Below are 21,493 nucleotides of genomic sequence, written 5' to 3'. Positions count from 1 at the left end.
AGAGAACCATTTCATTGGATATTGCCCCATGTGTGCAACGATCATAATAAAAAAAGATACTAACAACTATACAGCTCAGCAACGTTGCAGGTATAAGATTACAGGAACACATCGTTCAAAGGCGCCCGTAATGACGATACGTCACATGTCACGTCTGGCAACAGATGAACAGCAGATTTTGAATATCATGTTGCACGAGAGGGTTGGACTGCCGCATGTAAAATTATAATAACGCGCATTTTATGTGTCATTTTTAAGCTCTCAAACGGTCGTTGAAAATACTCTTGTCATAATGCGGCTAAAAAAAGAAGTCACCATTTGTGTTAAAAGTTGCTTTCTTAAATATCATGAAAATAAAATATTATCGATTATTATACATTTGATTCAATGAATATTCTAATATAATTATATTATTATTATTATTATTATTATTATGTCACTTTTCTCTCTTTATATTAGAGATGTAAAATATCGGAGCGCGATGTATATGACGTCTCCCTCAACTATTTGTACATGATAATTTACATCGATTTTAATGTATAAAGATAACACATATTGATACGTTAATTAACCATCGATTTATATTTCCTCGCAAATAACCACGTGTGCGTATATGATGTTTGCTGATTAAAAATATCAATGAAAACGTTTCTGCATCCGTAAACGCATAAATATTTAGCTACATGATCGAAGCATTGGACTCGATTTATACGTTTTATTACATCGTCCGTCGAAAATGACGTTTTCTATCGATAAGCGATCGCATTAAGATTATCTCGATTCCATCACGTTTCTTCTCGCCCAAGTATTGCTTCTTCAACAAGATTTGCATATATCAATTAATTCATTGACAACCCATCTTAGACCAACGGGTTAATGTATTCCGTTCGAATGCCCGGCATTCGTTAAATCAAGATTTCTCCTGAGATAAGCGTTCCATCGCGCCCTGGCTCCGATTCATTTGGCATACTTTAGAAACCCTTCTCAGTATCCCGTCGTCTCCTCTCTCTCGGCTCTCGGTCAGTTAATATGTTAATTGTTTCGATGATTTAAGGTGCGCATATTCTGGTGCATCGAACTCCCATAAGATATATTTTTAACGCGCTAACGATCTCTTTATTCGATGCTCGTCGTTTGAGTATTATCGATCTCGAATTCTCATTTAAAGATACCTTAAAATACGAAGGGACGTAATCGATGGAAATGGGTCATTTCTGGAGACATAAAGATGAGACCCGGCGAGGTATTCAGATAGAGGCACGTTTTGAAGGAAAAATCTATCGTCTCGCGGCGCAGTGCTCATTCAAGCGAACCTATTTGGAACACGATCATAAAAGGAGACTGCGCTCTCCATATCGGAGGCTGAGCTCTCCATATTATTTGATCAGACACGACGTTACCTAAATTGTTCCAGCCCGTTCGTGGCTGCTACGGAAAATTGGAAAAGCGTCTAGCTTTTGAGGAGAACGAGCGGAGTAGAAGGCGACAGTGGAGGAAGGGACCCGCGAAGATATCGATCGATTTACGAAAGCTTTAGGAGGAAAGGAAAAGAAAGAAAATACGGAAAATTTTGTATACGTTAGTCGTGAATTCTATGCAAGGCGTATATCATTCCATTTTCTAATTTGAATTTAACATCTAAAAGATGGAATATATTTCGTTTAAGCTAATTGTTATATATTCTCTTATTTTTATCAAGTCTCCAATCAGCTCTTCTTACTTGTGAGATATTTTACGTTGATATAAAATTAAAGAGTGTGTACTTCTTACTCATATTTTATTAAAAGATATATTTATAAGCTCAATTTTACTTAACCGCTCATCAACTATTCTTTGACAATTTCTGTCAAATAGTTTCTGTTCAATCTAAAAGTGGAATATAAGTTTTTGAAATACGTAGATGGTATCGTATAGACGCGCGTGTGCGAGAGTAGTATCTTCAATTTTTAAACATAGATTTCCAAGGTATACGGCATACCATGGTGGAGATGGAGAAACGGCATACGTGCAGTAGAAGCTAAGCGTTGTTCGGGGGCTCGTTCCAGAGGCGGATCAAGGCATTTATCCTCCATCCATTCTGCATCCCGGCCGATTCCGTCTCACCTCTCTGTCCGACATATATATATATATATATATATATATATATATATATATATATGCGGGTACGAAAATTTCTCTCTTTATCCCTCCCTTACCCGAATAGCGCGGGGAATTCGAGGCGTTTCCATTGTGCCGTTACAATAGCCACGGTCTTCGCCAGCTGTCGGTGGAAACAAATTTCTAATGTCGTATTAAACAAACCATTACAATGCTCGGATCTATGGCGGAACATTTGACACAGACACGCGCGCGCGCGCGCGCACACACCGAACCGCTATATTGGCTTCTGCCGTCGATTGATGCGAATGGCCGAACAATAGAGGCCTCGCAGACAATATTGCATCGTATGCACACGACGTACACTACCACGTAGCTTACGGCACGAGCCTCTTGACGTATTAGCACCGGATTTGTCAGATTAGAGGAGAGATTTACGAGGCAGTTTCGATTTCTGTTACGCGTCCATTCAGTAGGTCACGTATCGATGTCGATCAACATCGGTAGCACGTATGTATGCTTTTATTAATTTTTCTTCCGAACGTGACTAAAAATGATATCTGAGCTTGTGAATTGGATTGCAATGCTCTAATAATCTTTTTCATACAGTTTACAATATATTTTATTTTTATTTTTCTCTTCAATATGGTGTAAAATAAATGATATTTTGCAAGGGATATTTCACTTCTCTCTTTCCATCTCAATAATTTTTTTATTTTGATATAAAATGTTAAAAATTTGCTGGCAAAACTTAAGAATATTAATCTGCGATTTAGTTTCTTAGCAGACGTATGTTGACTAAAAGTTTCTCAATTTTTTTTATTGAAAATATTGTCTTTAAATTTTTCAAATCTGTGTTGTATGTGTCAATGTTTTATATATATTTATTCATATTATATATTTTATTCATATTAAACATTTTTTTATTCATATTAAATATTTTATCATTATGATTATAAATAAATTCATAAATAAATGTATTAATAGACACTATTCTCGCGAATTATTTGTTTGATCAAATCTTATTTTTAACGTTTAATTAATTTTAATTAGTCATATAATTCTCTCTTTTAACATCTTATTCGATATATAAGGAGGAAATCATGATTACATTTGTGATTTCGATACCACGATGTAGGAATCGGCGATATGATTAAGACGACGCAATAATCCATTGCGAACTACGTGCTCTGACGTGCTTCGTCGACGACGGTAATCCACGAAGGTCGACGTGATTGGCAGTGTCAGTTCGTGGGATGAAGTGCCGTAAGATTAGCAACGGAAGCGCGGAAGAGTAATTTGTATTCAAGTTAGGTGTTGTCCCGGCACCTGGCAGCTGGTATACTCCTCTTTCCGACTCGCATCCACCTTTTCTTCGTCTCTTCCTTTCCTTCTGACATTCTCACCTCCCTCGTGTCTCTCATCTTGTCTCCGCGTCGACGTCCTGTCCGTCCTGCTAGGTTGACGTATGTCCCCATCGATCACATCGTTCGCAGTCCCCTTTTTGGCTCGCGTTTCCACGTCCACCTTGCACTATGCTTGCCATTGAAATTCCAGCCGAGTATAATAAGGTTTTATTGCTCTCGCGGCCCAGCTTGAAAACAAAAGATGGAGGGAATGAAGGTTTCCAGGGATGTTAGAGGCAAGGAAGAGGAGAACGTCGTGAAACTTTCGTCTAGTTTGAGGGTGGTTAGAACCGGCCGTAAAGCAAGAACAATGTCAATGATGGCGAATACCTTGACTGTACTAAAAATCCGTCCCCTAGATCACGACTGAATTCATTTAGCAATTAAATGCTCACGTAATATCAAAGGAGACCGAGAGAGGAATGAGTAGACTGTAATTTCAGGAATGCGATCGTTAATTTATCAAACGCACACACACACACAAACAAAGATGCGATTTAATATATCGAAAATAACGCGTCTAAAAAATGCTTATATTATTTATTTCAACACTTTTGCTAGAAATATATTTTTTAATAATAATTCAATAATAATTCAGGAATATGTCTAATCGAATTGCTATGCGGAAGTTAGCGATAAGTAGATATGTCGGAAGAAATCTTTGCCGGATACAGGACATGCGAACTTGTTAGCTAAAAACAAATAAGATCTGGATAGTCCTAACATGAGCCGTATATATATCTGTTGGGTCTCCGTCAACGCCCATGGGATTATCCATCCTATCTTGTTTCCGCAGCATTCCTGTCAGTCGCCATCTGCTCGTGCCTTTGACGATTTATTCTTATTACTTTGTTCGCGAAAAACTTCAGAAGACTAAACCACAAACCTTCTCGCGGAATTTTGTGCGAGAGTACGAGGGTGAAAACAAGATGAGGCGACGAATAAATTTGCATATCGCAAACGTAGAATACTGAATATTTCTTCCGTGATAAAAAAAGAAAGTATCTTCGTCGTATTAATAAAATTTTTGATACAGTATATACATCTTGAAATAACAAATTAATAATCGAAAATGTAATACACATCTTCTATTTATATTTAATGTTTTAAATTATGTAGTATTTATTTAAAATATAATGCATATTTAATAGAAGAGAAAATAAAATAGTTTGAAACATATTTACAAAACTCGGTTGAGAGTTTTACTCGTATATATATATGTAAATATCTCATGTCTCGACTAAATTTTTTGAATGGCATGTGAGGTTTTTGTTCCCATGAGGATTGACGGAATGTTTTCATAAGTAAAGAGGGTCCAAACTTCTAAGCGTCATTTCCTTGCACATCTTTCCCTTACCGAAACACGAAGAGCACGGAAATAGGTCAGGATATAAACTTCCATTGCACGTACTATTTGCTAACATTCGTACTGACATCACTTGAGCAACGTACTTGTATATGCTTTTAAAAAATAAATTTTAACTGAAAATATATTTACTGTTTTATGCCACTGCTTATGTTATATGAGAAGGGAAAAAGTAAATAAGAAAAACTTTCTTTTTCATCTTCCGACAATTTCGTTGCGCGGAAAAAAACAGTATACTTTTATATTGTTAATTAAAGATAATTAAAGAAAAAGTTAATTAAATATAAAATATTGAGTAGTCTTCGTATAAATACATATGTAGAGTTTATAAAGCAGAATTTTTTCAATTTACTTTCATTAATTTTGGTATCTTTTTCTCCATAGAAAGAACGTGATATCAGTATTCGTGAAAGTACGTATAAAACGAGTATATATATATATATATATGTATAGGGGGGGGGGGGCAATAAAATTGTAACGATATCAAAGGCCTTAGGAAAAGTACGTGTAACATCTTTTTCACTTATGCCACATATTTCAGCTGCAACGTATATGTAAGTAAGAAGTACACGTACGTGGACGACGGAATCCTTTGATCATCTTCACATCTGGTGTAAAAGATTTAGAGCAGCGTGAGTTCGCTCTTTCGTCCCCATATCTGTGAGGCTCGCTTTGCCTCGCTCTTTTAGCGAGCTTCTCGCCGTTACTGCCGTTTGGGAATACAACCATTATCCTCTCGACATACAGATGAAAGTGAAACCTAACCACAGAATGGATTTATCCGGCAAACGCGCCACAAAAGGGATGAAAGTTTTCCGCTAATGCTACCGCAGACGCTGCGCGACCGCCACCGCGTAAAAGACTTTTTTAAGTTTTAATCGTCCTGAAGCAAGATTGCCTATTTATGGTCCACTGTGTATTTTTAAATGGTTTTAACTATAAAGTATGCATTCCGCGCGAGGAAAATTTGTTTATTCTCAAGTCGGACATAATTTAAATTATTCTGGATTAAAAGTCACGCGATTTTTATTTTTCTGATTTGATAGTTTTTTTATTGAATAATTGATATAATTGCGTATAACCGTTTATTTAGAATTATAGTATGAGAATTATAATATATGCATCGTAAGAAAATGCCTTGTTTATTGCTAAATTATGTAATTATATTTTATCGGTGTAAGAACGCTAAATGGAGCATAAAATCCTCTTTGTACGCTGAGATCACTTGACATATATTTTTATTTATATTATGTGTATAACCGCACAATCGATAAAGTATTATTATTATGTATAAAATACAAGTTATAAGATTATGCGTATTTCTTGCTACCATAAAACGAAAGTTTATTGCTTGCAGTAGAGATTTAAAATTTGTCATTCTCTATTTTTCGCAAAAATGTATGTCCGACACAGTCTCAGTTTGTTAAATGTATGCTATTGTGTTATTAAAAAATAGATATTTTATTTTTACAAATTATTAAATACAAAAATCGCTACAACTTAGAAACAAATAGATATTATCAATATATGTGTTATTTTTACAAAATATTTTCATAACTAGTAATAACTCAGGATTATCTTTTTTATGGATATTAATTCACTAGCCAATATACTTCTATCCATTTCATAAATTTGACGATTTTATGTCGCGTCATATTACATGGTACATGTTACGTCATCAGCGTTGCATTCTTTCGCGCGTGTAGCAGCAGTGCAAGCGCGTATATAAATCCGTCGTAACCGCGTTGTAACCTTGCCAATTTAGACGTAAATCGCATTCTCGGCACCACGAAACTTTCGCGAGACGATATTGTTCTGACACTACGCAAACACAACGAAAGCGAAGCGCAATACCGGGACGGATGTAGCCGGGGCTATGAATTATGCAACTCCTATTGGTTGCTAGCACCCCTCGGTAGCATAGCACAATCCTCATACTCCTCTACTCACTTTCGTTGTCTTCCTCTCGCTAGAATTTCTGCGTTAGAACTATTACATCTCTCTATTCATCTCTAGTTTTGTCCATTTCAGTGATGCAATAAGTACATGTATATTACATAAGAATTAATGCTTGATTATCCATTAATCCATAAAAAACGTATATTAATTTATTAATAAATATAATTAAACTAGACAATACGATTCTTTTAATAACGTATTACGTAAACATTATTTTGCTTATCGAATTTACATTTATCAGAAGTTTAGCAGAAAGTTTTTGCAAAAATTATATTTCACATTATTATTAGTGCAATATAATAAAGTATTCATTGCATGTAATTAACATTGGGAATAATAATATCGAATAAAATGCCAAGCAATTATTGTTTCTGATGATTGATGCGTGAAATTGTAACCGGTCATATTTTCGAGAGCGTGTATCGTGTATGTAAGAAATAGCGACGTTGTTAGCGAGAGTCGTTGTTTACATGGTTGGTATGTCAGTGCGCGTAATAGGGAACGTCTTCTGCTCAACAAAAGATTTGAAGAAGGGATTGGGATAAAGACCGGCGCGCAGAGAAGGATAAAAAAATTATTATTAGTATTTATCAATGTTTATATATTAAAGAAGGCGTATCTGTCGCTATCTATTAATAAAGTTCTTCAATTTTACTAGTTTTCTATAATGATTCCATTCAGTTTTTAAAAACTAATTTTCTTTATGCGTATTAATATCGATAAAAGAATAAAGAAGACACACATACACACACACAAGGCTACATAATAATTAATAATTAATAACTAATAAGTGGGATGAGCAATTAATAATTTATTATTTTATTATTTATTACTTGTAAAATTAATTGCTCTCCATAATAACGATTTATTTTACATAATGATTACATATATAATGCATATCAAATATTCTAGATTTATTTAAAAAAAAAAAAAAAAATATATATATATATATATTTATATATATATATATATATATATATATATATATATAAATATAATTTATTCTTTTGAATAGAGAGATGTTTAATAAAAATGATTATAATATTACCAAAAAATAATTCTTTATTCTTTAGGGATTATTTTTTGGTAATATTATAATCTTTTTTATTAAACATCTCTCTATTTAAAAAGATAAATAAAAGTTCAATAAATAATTATTATGAGCTCAATAATTATTTATTAAAATATCAATTATTTTAAATGTATTATGTTTTACAATTTAAATATTATATTTTTGTTACAGATCAACGGATTAAACTACATCTCCGTGTTGCACATCGTATCAGTAAGTGTTAAATTATTTTTTATTTTATTTTCGTTATTGCGTATCTCATTCCTGCGCATTTCGTTATCGCGTATTTTGTTACAAAGAATGAAGAAAGAAGAGTTTAAATTTTGTTATATGTTGTTTCACCTATTTTATTTGTAGAAAGTTTTGAAAATAATCTTGTGAATATCGAAGAGGAAAAACATTAGAAAAAAGACGCACAAGTTTTTTCCTCGCAAATGTCCGTAGCCGTATTTGAAATGCTTAAATAGAACGTGTCGTAAAAAGAATGGTATACTTTGATGGAGACTATACGTTTTATCTTGGTGAAAAAAACGCGATCTCCCCTTTCACCTCTTTCCATTTCTCCCACCAACACTAAAGAGTCGCGTCTGCTATCTTCTTTCCGCAATACCACTGCTAACAGGTACCATTATCAATGGTAGCAGCCTAATGATTTTCAAGCGGACCATCCGTTTCGTTGGCACTTAGCTCCCTTTCTTTAATCTTGAAAACTTGATGCATAATTTATATAATATTATAAATTATGCTTCAAGTTTAGTATTATATATTAATTATATAAAAAATATATTAATAAAAAGATATTTATACATATACCAATTATATAAAAAAAGATATCGCATGCTTATATTTTTCGAGCAAGAGCGACGTTATATTCGTTCAATATATAGAATTTTATAATAATATTATATAAAAAAGTTATGATATTATATATAAAATACTTATATATAACATTAATATTATATTTATCATATATTGTTTCTGATAATGTTATACGACCAACATCTATAATGATGTAATAGAAATGAAATAATTTCATATTTTTCTTAATTTTTTGTCTACTATTATATGTTTATATTATTTAATATTATTTAATAATTATTTAATAATATTTTCTTAAATTTATTATTTAATATTATTTAATAATATTTTTTAATAATATTTAATAATATTTTAATATTTAATAATATTTAATAATATTTATTTAATAATATTTTAATTTTACGAAAAACTTAATTTATATGAGAATATTTAATTTTTTTATAAATTAGAAAAAATAATGTGAACATTTTGCTAAGGATAAATCTGGATGACACTATCAAGGTTGTGAAGCACAAACTCGAGTTTGTTTTGAGGGTGAAGTTAACGCCACCGTAATGATTAATGGATTACCCTTTATAACGATATTGCTCTGGAGAACATCAATCTAAGCATGCAAAAGCTATTCAGAATATGCTGAATATCTAATTCTAAAATCAAATGTATCATGATACTGCAAAATTTTACAAGACAAGTTACTATACAAGCAGAAGTTCTGTTTAATAATTTAATTTATAATCCTAACATTAAAATTTAACATAACACATCTTTAAAAATTTTAGATAATTATTGAAAGCTATTTAAATGATTTGTAGAAGAATAATTGGCTCCGTGTTTTTAAAATGATTATTTAATTTAAAAGCAATATCTCAATTGAATTATGAAAATTAGCCACTGTCTCAATTTATGCTGAAATTAAAGTATTAAATACTTAGATATTTCCGCAAAAATTTATATCAAAAATAATATAACTAGCTCATTTTTATATACAAATGTGTAATTCTTTTTTGCACATTACCAGGAAATAATATATCGATAGATCTCCCATTTCACTACGACAAATCGCACTTCAGCCAAGCTGGATGATTTATATCGTTATTATTTCGCGGTAAGCATTAATAGTCGGGCAAACACAGTGGAAACATGTCAGATACACGCGAAAGAGCGAAATTCCGTGCGAGCGGGCAGACGGGACAGGGACCGTGCACTTTTATATTCGCTTCTTTTCTGTGCCACCGATCGTTAATCATTTGCTATATATAATGCAAGAGAGAGAAGGAGAGAGAGAAAGAGAGAGTGAGTGAGTGAGAAAGAGGAAAGTTAGGAAAAAAGCAAGACAAAAAAAATAAAGAGTGGTAAATGGAAAAAGTAGTGATCCAACGAGAGATTTTTCAGACGTACGCTATGTCATGTCATAGAAAACACGCTGCACGACCTTATGAGACTGTTCATGATGCTATTTAAATGTCTAGATCTCGTACGGTACAAGAAAACGTATATTTATAATAATCATATATTTATAATAATCGTATATTCACAATAATCAACAATGTATTTCATGTAACAATGTATTTCATGTCCGCTACGTGGTGAAAAAATTTGCATTTTATTTTTTAAAGAAACAATAACAATGTAAATTTGGCCAAAAATAATATAATTTTGCTTTTTAATTTGTCTAAAATTTTTAACACAGTTAATACATTTTAACATTTAATTGTTGTTTGTTTCTAATACTAATTGTATTAAAAATTTAGTTTATATCATTCTAATGTGTGAACATCTAATAATTATGGATATAATTAAATACTATCAGAAATTTTTAGATATATTCGTATTTTATTTTATGTCTAGAGATATCTAAAATATTTTTGTAGATAATATTATCTATATTCTTGTGTAAATTTTAGCGAAAAGGCAGAAAGTAAGATACGCAGTGGCGTAGTAACTGCCGCAATATATGTTGTTAGACATGAAATGCACAGTCATCTACGGTGTACTAGCAGTAGCGTACATGTACTTACATCGTCTCCGAAGAGCGAGGATCGATAGCACCGGTCGCAAAGGGGGTGCATTAAGGCTATTTTACGAGTATAGGATATCTGGAAAGCAATACTCCATTCTTGAGAATCCTCCGCGCGGCGCGATTTTTACGACATCGTATACATGCCTGTGACGTCGTCGAGTACATCGAAAAAGAGAGACACTCTTACGGCATACTATGCTTTTTTCAGATTGTACACATGATAAGTATAAGATATAGTTGACTTCACTTTTTCTTGACTAATTGAAAATAGAATTTGATGAGAAAATAATAGATTAATTTTTGATCAATTAATAGATTAAATTTTATTATTTTGATATTTTGAAGAAATAGAATATTGTTTCTGGAAAATAATAATATATTGCACGTCAAAAAATATTCGTTTAGTTAATAATATGATAATAAATTAAATAATTAAATAATGATTATTTATTTCAATTTACAAATATCAACAAATTCATATTAGTTAAAAGGGTTCTAGAAAATATATAAATGCGTAAATCATACACGAAAGATGGCAAAGTTCTAATGCGTCAAACAAGGTTTTCATATATATATATATTAAAGTTCTATTTATCAATTATCATATAATGCATGGAAGTTTTCACGTTACTTAAATATGTACTGCAAATATGCTTTAGCATTTTCAAAATTAATGGGATGATCATAGAATTAAAAATTATTTAATTAATATCTTATTTAATTCTTTTTCGAGGTACGTATTCAAGTTTTATTTTTCTTTCTATCTCTTATATCTTATTGTGTGTACAACAATTTATTTATTAATCATATAAATACTTTTATGTGTAATGATTTACTATTATTTAATTGTCCTAATTTATGTAATCTTTTTGATAAAACATTTATAAAAAAGATCGCATTATTAAAAAATAATTTTATTAGAGAAATATTAATAATCTTATATGTTAAACTTCGAAACGAAGTATTTTGCAAAGTCTCCTAAATCAGTAAAGAGAAGAAACAAGCTCCAAAGAGTGAAAGAAACCCTCAATCAGCTACGTCGATCGGGTATTTGTCTCTTTGGTAATGAAAACGGGCAGCGATATATTCTACTGTCGCGTCTTCCCTCTCACACGAGATCCTCCTCCTAATATTAAAGGACCACCCTGGCTGCGTTAATTAGTAAACTCGCTGGATGGCTCGGCTCTAGCGTTGCTAATGAGAATTTGAGTAATGACGCCGTTCTCACGACCCATCCTCTCCGTTTCTCAGCGAATTGGCCGATGTACTTTTGCAGGTTGTGCCACTGGTGGGATCTGCGGAGATCGATAGTCCTGCCAAACCTCTTTGATACTGACACATACGACATTGCAATCTGCGTAGCAGGAATCAGTAATTAATGTGGATAATCGAAAGCCAATGAGCCTCATCAATTTTTATCGAATTTCAAATTAAACATACACGAGATGGATTAGATAAATCCTTGTATTTAACTTGTTAATTATCCATTATTAATTTCCGTAGAAGTATAAAAAGAAAATTAAAAGGCACAATGTATAAGCAAAAATAAGCAACAATAAATTTTATAATCTACAAATAATTTTTTAGAAGAATCATTTGAATTAATTTTATAATTTTATTCTGTAATGAAGCAGTTGTTAATTTCTGTTATCTTCAAAGATAAATTCCAGGTCAGATTGATACTCTTGAACGATAAAAATAAGATTGATGAGCGATCGATATATACTATATACGGTAATATAATTAGAGGGTGAAATTTACCCCTCGTGATTTGTGGCGCCGCCGTTCGAGAAATTGTTCAACTATCTGGAATTTCCACCCTTGGTCAGAACAGAACGAGCTTTTCCGCAACTGCACCAACAACCTAGCAAAAGGATCTCATGCATTTATCGGTACATTCGTCTAACGCGAGAGGGAGCATGTTATTTTATTTCAAATTCTTAAGTTATAGCTAAATTTTGATTTTATAAATAATATAAAAACAAAATATTTTAATGATTCATATATAAAAATGCTTATAACAAGTTTCAATTTATAAACCAAATTTATAAATCCATTATAAAATTATAAATTAATTACGTTATTAACTAGTGACTTTAGTATTGATTTTATTTTTAAATAGATGTTTTGATTTGTATATGCTAATATAAACACATTTTTATTGTATAATATGATAACAGAAGTTATAGTTGATAACAGAATCAACTTATTTTGGAAAAGAGCCGAAAATAATTAATATCAAGAATTAATTAACTTATTTATTATCTCTTAAAAGTTCGTTACTGCATCAATATCAGATATCAACTCAGATATCAATACCAGATATAACTCTTATCGAGCAATAAAATAGCTTTTGAAAATAGTTTCATAAAAGATTTGTGCGAATCTAAAACTATGGGAGCATTCGTGAGTATTTTCGAGTATTTCTCCGCGCCATGAAGCTTCAGGCTTCATAAGAGAGAAAATCGAATGGAAAATTATTTACGGCTTATTCATACTATGAGCGAAGCTTCAGAAAGGAGGCTCGAATGTTAAAAGTTCTTGCAATATATCGTGCAACCCTTATTGTCTATGCAAATCCTTACTTCAACTCTGTTAAAAATACTTCCTGTATCCGAACGCCCAACCTATTTCCGGCAAACTTAGGCATTGCCCTTCAGTGAAAAAACCAGAGAAAGAGAGAAAAAAGTAAAGAGAAATGTATTTAGGAAAAAGGAAAACGAATAGTTTCTTATTCACCTACACGACGGCTCCAGTCTTATTTTCCACGAGAAGATTCCGCCTCTCTTAATTTATCTGAATTTAAATTTAATGAGAAATATACACCCCAGTATGCTTTGAAAAAATCGATAACAAGTTGCTGCGACTTCAGCAATCGGTAGCATCTGCGCCGAAAAACTCCGACAAAATACCGGAGCCCAAGGTCAGGAAATAGTTACGCTATTTCATGACTTAAGTATCGTCAGGATTTCAGCGTGGAAGGACCAATTTCTTAAGTAGATTATAAGGTATTACTGCACAGGATTTAGTAAAGCCAAACGTGTGCATTTTTATAGAGCGTTGTCGTAAAACCTTAAACGATTGTACCATAATATTTTTTCTCACATTTGTCTCATTTTTTATTGAGTTTATCGCGCATCTATACTGAGAAAAAAATCTGGTTACATGAATTAGAAATTTGGTTCAACCATGTCTGTTGGAAAATTGACGAATTAGAATTCCTTTGGGAATTACCAGATGAGTATGATTAATTTCTTCCTGTAAAATTTACTAAATTTTCTTGGTAATAATACTAAATTTAAAAATATAGCATCACTGTGTCCATGTTTAGTTAATAAAACAAGAAGTTTTATAAATCCAACTAGAAAATAGTAATTAAATCCTTCTAATAAAGTCTATTAAACGTTTTAGTTATAGAAAAATCGGGTCTTGTCATGATAATTAGAAATTCTGCTTAGTTTAACCAAAATGCCTTCTATCATACGTCTTGTTGGTATAATCAAATGATTTCAATGTATTTTCGCGATTAAAAATTTCGAATTTTTTACGGAAGTGAAAAAGCGCTGAATTGGATGAGTTTAACTTTGATCAACTAAGATTTTAATTCTGAATCATAGATAACGACTTAAAGCAATTATGTTAGAACTGTAAAAGTTGGAAAGGCTCAGATGTGATGGCCAGGTTATAGAGAATTTTTTAAGATCGTAAACTTTGGACATATATCTCAGAAATGTTATGCGCATTGCGCATGTTGAGAAAAAGCTCAACTTGCCTTCGAGAACGTGTAAAATATTACGAATACCGATATTAAAAAATTGACAAAATATTGACGACATGCGCTTCCGCATTACCAATTACTTTCGAATTGCCATAAATCATATCTTTCGTATATATGCATGTAATCTGCGTGATGATATACAATGTGTGTAAGCAAATTTATGTAATGATCGTGAGTATTCAAATTTGCGATCGATTACAGGAACTTAATTGTGCTACGAAAGCTCGGCATAAATCGTTATAACTATTGCTATTGCTATTGTTACGATGTTGCATTTGGAGGAAAGGATAAAATTTCGTTACGCTAGAAATTAAATTTGTATGCGCCGATATGCGCACAATACATAATACTAATTAAACACTTTTATAAGCATCATGCGATATTAATAATGTGCAACATACATATAAATGTATACCTTCGTGATCTATAATTTAGCTCTCGAAGAAACTTTGGATATGATCATCACACATATATATACGCGTGCACACATTGACATGTTGAGTACCGACGAAGGTGATGAAGTATATGGTTAAAGGACGAAGGCTCGGTTATTACGTAACTATAAGTCAAGTATTCCATTAATCAAGTTAGACACGACTTCGCAGCCAACTTGTTAGCGAGACGACATCTAAGGAGAACACGCGCCGATGGAAAATGGTGACGAGAGAGAAAGAGAGAGGAGGGGGGGGGAAGAGAAAGACAGAGAGTTATTTGGACTTTATGTAGCAAGGACTAAATTCGTGCGATACACGAAATGGGAAACGGCATTTACGAAGTCACGTATATTTGCACACTTTGTACTTGTATGGCGTTCACTCCATCAACCAAAAATAAATACCGACTTATTCTATTCCGGAGAACTTGGCAAATGAGAACTAAATAAATTAATATAATACAAAAAATTCTAATAACCACATCGAAAAACTAAGCTTATAACTAAACTTACATACTTAACTTTTATGGTTAATAATTGCTAATAATAAAAAAAAAAGTAAGAAAAATTGATTAGATCAGACACTGAAGTTTCCTATAGTTTTTTAGTTCGAGCCATTATCGTGCATTTATTTTTTGTATTTAATCATCCTCTCTTTCTCTTTTTTTTTCTTTTTTTTCCACAGTCGATTTTCTTATAAAAGAACTCGTGTATTTTCGCAAATGTCAAGCATATTTTATAGATACATATATCAATGTTGTATACTGAATTTCATCGTTATGCAGAGACACAACGAATGAGAATCGCTCTTTGTAAACTACAGGGATAGGCAATAGGTACAATAGAGCCAAAGAAAATTCTCGTTAAACGATGTCATTTTTAACGTAAGACAGTATATTTGCGTACTTAAAATATGTTACTGACGCATTTATTCCTGGAGTGTCTATCGTAGCATTGTTATCTCTGTCAAAGGAAAGTATCTCAAAAGAAAATGTGTTAGATAAAAATGATAAAAATAATTTAAATTTATATATAGTGCGCGTAGAGAGGATTATTAATACAGTATAGCTTTGTCATAAACCAAACCCGATTACATCAAATCAGGACACGATAAACGTTCACTTAATTATCACAACGAGCTATACGCCCATATGTCAATATGCTATTCATAATTAACGTATTTAGCGTTAATTTTAATGTACATTTGCCATTTCCGTTAAATATTGGATAAATGCAATGCAATAAGCGCCATCTCGTTATTTTAAATTGACTACATTGACAAAATTAAATTTGCAATGAAGTCAACATAAACATAAAAATATCGAAATATATAAAGAAGCCATGCACGAATAAAATTGTTACATCTAAGTAATATTCTTCGACGAATAAAGTAAGACGCGTATCTAGTGCATGCTATTCCGCATCGTCTCCTCGAATTTCGTCTGACTTTCGATAACGTTAAAGGTACTTCGCTTCAAGAGAAAATCCTTATTTGTTCGGCATTTTACTTAATGGGGGAGGCTCCATTTTTTTCTTTCGAAAGAGATTTTCCGGAGCTGGAGCTTATGGAAAAGTGCGCGACGTGCCAAGGTCTGCAGTGACAAGACCTCTTTGAGGATTAAGTGAACGTTAGGACAAAGAACTCTTACAAATAAAAGATACTTAATAATATTTCAGAAATTTGATTTATATTTCCAGCATAAAATATCTTATTTAAGAAAACAATGACCGATGTCACACTCTTTATATAAATGTCTTTTTAATTTTTTAAAGGATTATTAAATAATTATTTCTTTTTAATTTTTTAAATAATTATTATATCGTTTTAGTGATTACTAAATAATTATTATATATTGTTTTAGTGATTATTAAATAATTATTGTATTGTTTTAGTGAGCAATCAATAATGGAGAAAATTAATGAAAGCATAAATAAAATATTTAACATGCAATAATTATTTGGCATAATTGTCACATGAATAAATATGAATAATATATGAATAAATTTGAAATATTAAAAAAAAAATTATATCTAACAATACATTTCTCTTTCTCTTTTTCTACGTATAAATAATTCAAATATATATTGATAAATGTACATTGTTTTGTGATGTCATTTCCCTTATCTTGAAGCACGTTGGAAAAGACGCAAACAATACGCAGCAATATGAATGCTTTCATATATTTTAAATATCTGTGACGTACAGCGATGTTCAAGACATGCGCCGTCAAGCTAAACGTGTCGATGTTTCCCATAGGGAGCGATATCGAAAAACAATTGCCGGTGATAAATAAGGAAAATTGATTCAGTCGAAAGGGGAGATCTGCCGCCTGTGTTCTCGATCCTCCCTTTTACCGGGAGGTGTATCCTATCGCATCCGAAGGCATCGAGGCCCATACAATATTTACGCTTTCCGCAGCAAACGCATAAATATTTCAAGAAGAACAGCCCTTTGCCCTGGGCGGCTATCGTACGCCCTTCTGTTGTTCAAGTGATCGCAAAAATGCCGCCTATATTCAATAATATTGATCTATACAAGAAATGTGACAACTTTACGTCATTTTCTGTGTTTCGATAAAAAAAAAAGCGGTTGTTTTGTCTTTATTGATAAAGTTATTTGCTTGCTGTCGTTTATGTTCACACTGAATATATTTAATAAAACATATATTTTATTGAATATAAAAAGAAGATAAATCATATAATTAATATATCAGCAAATATAATGTTATATATGTATAATTCTGAAAGTAGTGTACATCGAATTATCTATAATCGCATTGCGTTTGAATATTCATTTAATCTTTGTTATCGCAAAGCAATATTTAATACAAAACGTTTCGAGAAGTATCGAGAAAATGTATTGTGAAAACGCTGAGAGAGCGTTTCTCTGATTTTTATAAATTCGTATGTTCACGCGCGTATTTCTGCTATTCAATATTTCCGTGCACCGATACAAATGTACGTAATCTGTTTATATACGCAAAATCAACATTCGTATAGCAACCGCCGCTTACCAAGTACTTCATGCAAGTTTTTACTGGCAATGTATATTTTTTCAGTTTTATCAAAGAAATATCTCGCGATGAAAATTTAACAAATCGTTAATATATCGTCGATTGATCAGGGAAAAATCTCCCGGTTGGCAATGTACCAAGAGAATTTGTACCGGATTAATTGTCGCCCCGCGATTCTTGCCAATTGAGATAAATTAATGTGTGTTCGATCGACAGAAGCAAATACGTCGCATTCCGGATCCATGTTCCAGATGAGTTGGACTAATGGAAACGGTAATGTCGTGATAATAATTAGCTTAATAGATTTTCGGGCGAGAGAACGATAGAAAAGTAAGGACGATGAACGGCACCCCGGTTGGTCGTACTAATTGATAATTAGACGACGAGCAATTAATCATGCCTCTTGATTCCCTTATTCCCCTTTTCCCCGTGGGAACTACTGAGTATTCTGAGAATCGAGGAGCTAGGATGTTTAGGTCCATTCAACGTGGCCATTCGTTAATGAAGTCGCGTGTCGGGACGCGAAGTTCATTTCCCTCTGAATGCGATGCGTCCGAGAATCATAATTACTGTATTCCTGGCGCATACCCTTCCTAATGCGATACACGCTCGACGACTAACCTTCTAGTCCCTTCCTGTCGTCGCAGAATCCCAATTAACTCGGACCAAACGATATTGAAAACGTGTAATACATCGTTCATGCGACCTATATTTTCTATTTCGAATTTGGAGACTAAAATTTTCGAATTCAAATTTAACAAGTTCTCTTAACCGTCTCGCTGTTTTTAAACAACTTATTAATGCACACATGTATATATATATATCTTAGTATGTGTAAAAATAAAGTATATATTAATGTAAAAATTAGAAAATAATTTATATGTTTCAGATTTTATACATTATATAATTATATATAATCTGAAAAATTATATATATAATTTAAAAAATATAAATTCTTTTCTAATTTCTGTATTAATGTAGATATTATTTAATTTCACTTATATGCTAAGATTTTTATGATCATTACATGTTTTAAAAAAATTTATATATTATCAAAATAAAAAATAAAAGTCTAGAAGGATAAGAAAGAAAACTTATACTAAAGATGAGGAAAAAATGAGGAATTATTTTTGTTTTTCTATTATATTATATCACATTTCTATTAATTGATTCGCGCACACATATTCCTTGTATAAATACGTAACGTAATCCTCGCAAATATACGCAGCGAAATTGATTAGCATGCGGCGTCCTGGTGTCGCATATTTATCAATTTCTGGCCGGGTTACCGAAGCGTCTCGCATAATAACGCATTCGCGGGATCTCCTTTGATCCTTTTGGTGAATCAATTTCGATACGCATGGAATGCCGATACAGCCGGACGAGCTATTCGGATATCCTGATGAGTCTCCATGTGTTCTATGAACTCCCTTTTATCAACCAAAAACGGCGCTGGCCGCCGCATGGAATGGCATGCACCTATGATCGCGCAAGCATCCGTGGCACGATACGCGCCCGCGCGTAGTCACGTATACATCCTATGAGAAGTATATATGTGTTAGTTAATGGAGGCGATCATATAACATGATCTACACTCTCGCGTACGGCTATAACGTTTCGATTATAGGGTGCTGCTATTCGACCCGGTTAAACCATCGCGCATGGATTTAGTCGTGGCTCAGTTCCCACTTCCAAGTGAACCAATCATTGCCGAAGCCCGATATCGAAGTCGCGGTATATACGCCAGGCTAGGCTAACGAATACATTATGCGAGATCGATTAAGACGTAGTTGCCGTTGGGTTAATCGAAACTCCATGATGACGATAATATCATTTAGTTACGATATTACGTATAGATATTGCATTTTATTTAATAAGCATTCCACGTTGGCGTATATTACGTCGATTATATCGATCGATTCTGACGCATCAAATATTTCAGTTTATATAATAAAAGTTCAGTTTATATAATAAAGTTATAATCATAAATCATATGAATAAAATGAGAGAAAATGCTTTCATTCATAATTTTTGGAAGAATATTCCTGATAAATATGGATCTATTTTAAAAATATATTTTAATCTATCTATTTTAAAAAATGGAATCAATATATTATCAGTGATAATATATTGATCCCACTTAATAGTTTTATTGATAAATATTACAAAAGTGAAATCTTATAGAGATGGGAAGAATCAATAAGTAGTGGTCGATTTTTTAATGAAATCTCATTATTATTATTAATGAATCATAAAGGAGAGGACAAACATATATTTTCATTGAAGATTAGTGAAATATTCATTAATCTTCGGTGAAATTTTGTCACTGCTTTAATCAGTAATATTTACACTGATTCAATTTAAAAGAGATTAAATTATTAGAGCACTTTTATCTGAGTTTTTGAAACTAAATTAATTTTTAAGTAAGAAATTATAGTATAAATGAAATGAAAAGATGTAACCGAAAAAGAACATATGTATCCGTGTGTAAAAACATAAAGAAAGCATGTTTAGTTCTTTTTTATTTTTCTGAAAAGTCTATAATATAATTATTTAGTGTCCAATATAAATAAACATATATTATATAGTCCCAAATTTTAAAAGCATCTTTTATGACTTTTTTTAAAAGTCGATCTTTTCGTGACATATCTTCTATTCTTTCCCTTCTCTCTTTTTTTCTTAAAAATTATAAAATATCAAGATTACAAGAATCCCGATTGAATAACGTGTTGAAATTAATGGCGGTTATGAGCAGTATACGATTTGAGCAGTATTGGATTTAGGTAGGGCAAGCAACTGAAAACGACCTACGAGCAGCTAATCAACGAGGCGAACTGCTCATATGTTGACAGTACCGTCGATTTCTACTCGTAAAGCTTTGCGTGTGCATTGGTGTGCATGTAGTATATATGCATGCGTGGATACATGTGTACGTAATTGTATTGACAGTGTTTTATTTCTTATCTATTCGCATCATATCGTTTTTCATATATTTGATTTTTTCCGTATACGAACTTGTATTTATTCATAACAATTAAATGTTTATAAACCGAGCTGATCGTAGATTGACAGTATTTATAATTGACTAAACATCAAGATGTATTAGAAGATTATTTTTAACGCATTAAGCAATTTTCTTGTGTATTTTTAATTTTGGCAAATAAAAAAATAGAATATCATATGATTCAGTTATATATAAATACTCATTTTTTTCTCTTGTCCTCAATTTTATTTAAAACAGTGCAAAATGGAAGTGAAACAAAGCTTACATTTTCATTAAAACAATTTTAATTTTCTCTTTTCCATTTGTAAATCTAATTGTTGAACGCCAAGTCGCAAAGATACGATAAGAAAAGAATGAGTGGTGAAACTATAGTATTTGTAGAGACTTATATCTTCTGCTTTTATACTGAGAGCAACTAGGGTGCATCTCCTAGTTCATTGATGTTGTTGACATCGCTCGCGTTGTTGACGAGCGAATTCAAAATCGATATGTTTAAGCAAATTTTTTTGATGGATTTTGAGACAG

At 32.1% G+C, this 21,493-nt stretch overlaps 1 protein-coding gene across 2 annotated transcripts in view; it reads left to right on the top strand.

Annotated features, from left to right (window-relative positions):
- The window catches only part of LOC105255637 (discoidin domain-containing receptor 2), a 503,453-nt gene that overhangs the window by 308,275 nt on the left and 173,685 nt on the right, over positions 1-21,493 (top strand). For both annotated transcript variants that reach the window (XM_025406310.1, XM_025406309.1), the window contains exon 4: positions 8,072-8,113. The gene's annotated coding sequence lies outside the window, so the exon portion shown is untranslated. The remainder of the gene's footprint in view (positions 1-8,071; positions 8,114-21,493) is intronic.

Source organism: Camponotus floridanus, unplaced genomic scaffold, assembly GCF_003227725.1.
Source record: "Camponotus floridanus strain SB8 unplaced genomic scaffold, Cflo_v7.5 scaffold14, whole genome shotgun sequence".
NCBI classification, from domain to species: Eukaryota; Metazoa; Arthropoda; class Insecta; order Hymenoptera; family Formicidae; genus Camponotus; species Camponotus floridanus.
Note: the sequence above shows the minus strand (reverse complement) of the source record. Positions and strands in the feature narration are given on the sequence as shown.